This window comes from Macrobrachium nipponense, chromosome 9, assembly GCF_015104395.2.
Source record: "Macrobrachium nipponense isolate FS-2020 chromosome 9, ASM1510439v2, whole genome shotgun sequence".
Taxonomy (NCBI): Eukaryota; Metazoa; Arthropoda; class Malacostraca; order Decapoda; family Palaemonidae; genus Macrobrachium; species Macrobrachium nipponense.
In genome coordinates this window covers 105,373,558-105,375,630 of record NC_061110.1, presented here as the reverse complement: position 1 = coordinate 105,375,630, position 2,073 = coordinate 105,373,558, and positions in this window count along the sequence as shown.

Here is a 2,073-nt window from a genome sequence, read left to right as displayed (position 1 = left end):
AGTAGTTTCATCATCTAGTAGCCTGTACATTTTAACCCTATATTCTGAGCTATTCATGATGACAATACTACCCCCTTTGTCAGCTTTCATAATTCTAATATCTTTGTAGCTTTTTAATCCCTTCAGAGCGATACTAAATCTCCTTGGCAAGATATCTCCAAGTTTGCTTTCATTACTCCCTATCATCACTCCTCTGAGAAAAGGCGCTAATCATTGTGATGTTCAACATTAAGGTAGTTAATCTTGCTGTTGAATTCTATGTTAATATTGTTTGTAGTCCCTGCACAAAAATTTAATCCTAGCCCTAGTGCTTCCTTGAGTTGATCAATTGTGTGTCAGTGATACTTATTCACGTTTGAGGGACATGTTTACAAACAGAATATGGAGTATGGGCTATGGGGTCCTCATTATCACCTATACTCGCTAACATCTATATGGAATATTTCGAAACTAATCTAGTTCCTAATGTGAATGTCCCTAACTTAAAACTGCAAGGATGGTGGAGATACGTGGATGATATTTTTGCTATTCTGCAAGGGGATGGAAATAAAATAGAAACTTTTCTAGATGAGCTCAATAAGTTTGATAACAATATCCAGTTCACTTTAGAGAAAAGTAACAATAATAAACTGCCCTTTTTAGACATACTCATAGAAAGAAAAGAAACAGGATATGAATTCAGCACATATAGAAAGCCCACACATACAAACTCATATATTCATTTCTTCTCTTTTCATAGTCATGATATAAAAATAGGGGTTCTAACAGGTTTATTTCTTAGGGCAATGAGAACGTGTGACCCTTGCAAGATAGAGCAAGAAATAAATTACATCGATAAAAGCTTCGATGGCATTAGCATACCCGGAATGGTTCAGAAAAAGGGCACTCACCAAAGCTAGAAAAATATTTTACAGAGCGAATGTAGAGAGTACTGGAATAAAGAAAACAAAACCGAAAATAGTTGCCCTCCCTTTTATGCCTAAAATGAAACAAATCACGTCAAAAATGAAAGAAAGTCAATATAAATTTGTATATACCTTTGATAATACCTTAAAAAACAAAGTATGTAAAATAAATTGGAAGGAGAGACAGTAATACAGATGATGTAGCGGGGGTATACATAATCAATTGCAATAATTGTGGAGACAGATATGTGGGGGAATCAGGTAGGGGAATAAGGACTAGAGTCCAAGAACATAGAAGGGCAGTACAGCTTAACTCTCAGGGGAGTGCTATAGCTAGACATTGTTGGGAAAATGACCATAGGATGGATTTCAAAAACAGTAGGCTTATATACAAAAGCAACAAAATTAGTCACAGGAGGGTAGTAGAAGGTGCGCTTATCAGAGAGATCAAAGTAATTGAAGGAAACAAAGGTTTTACCTCAGAAGATCCCATAAGCCGAGCTTTGATATTAAAAAGAAGCTAAGATTGACCCTGCTGACCTGGAGATTAGGTTTCCGGCCCAACAGACTTACGGTGACCACACCCTTACCACAAGTGTGAATCCCATTGACCATCAGCTTCAGGATATCAGAGCGACAAGAGGGGATTGGCAACTCTCAAGAAAACCAGAACAGCCATCGCATAAATGACAGCACAACGAGAAGAAGTTCCAGAAGACTGCTGGGCCTTGACCCAGGCTAACATCCCAACATCTCTTGAGAATGGGCCACAGAAGGGCCTGAAAGTACTCGAGTGTGGAGTAAACTAAACAAATGTAAATACTTAGAAGTAAACAAGTTTACAAATTGAATTTGTGGGTTTCTTTTTCAATCTTCAGAAGAAAACTGAAAGAAGTTTTTGTTTGGTTAATAATAATAATATTAATAATAATAATAATAATTCAACCCTATTCCTTCATTTATTTAGAAGATGCGAAGAGAGGAAAAAAGTCCTTCAAAAGTAACATGCACAATTTGAAATCAGCCATAACCCGAATACTAAAATATCCTACTACCGCCTTTGTCAAATGATTCCATTTCATTTTTGCCAAATGACAGTAAACAAATGAAGACAAGGATATGTAGAATAAAAGCCAGAAAAAAATTGTTAATTCAGATGAACCTAGCA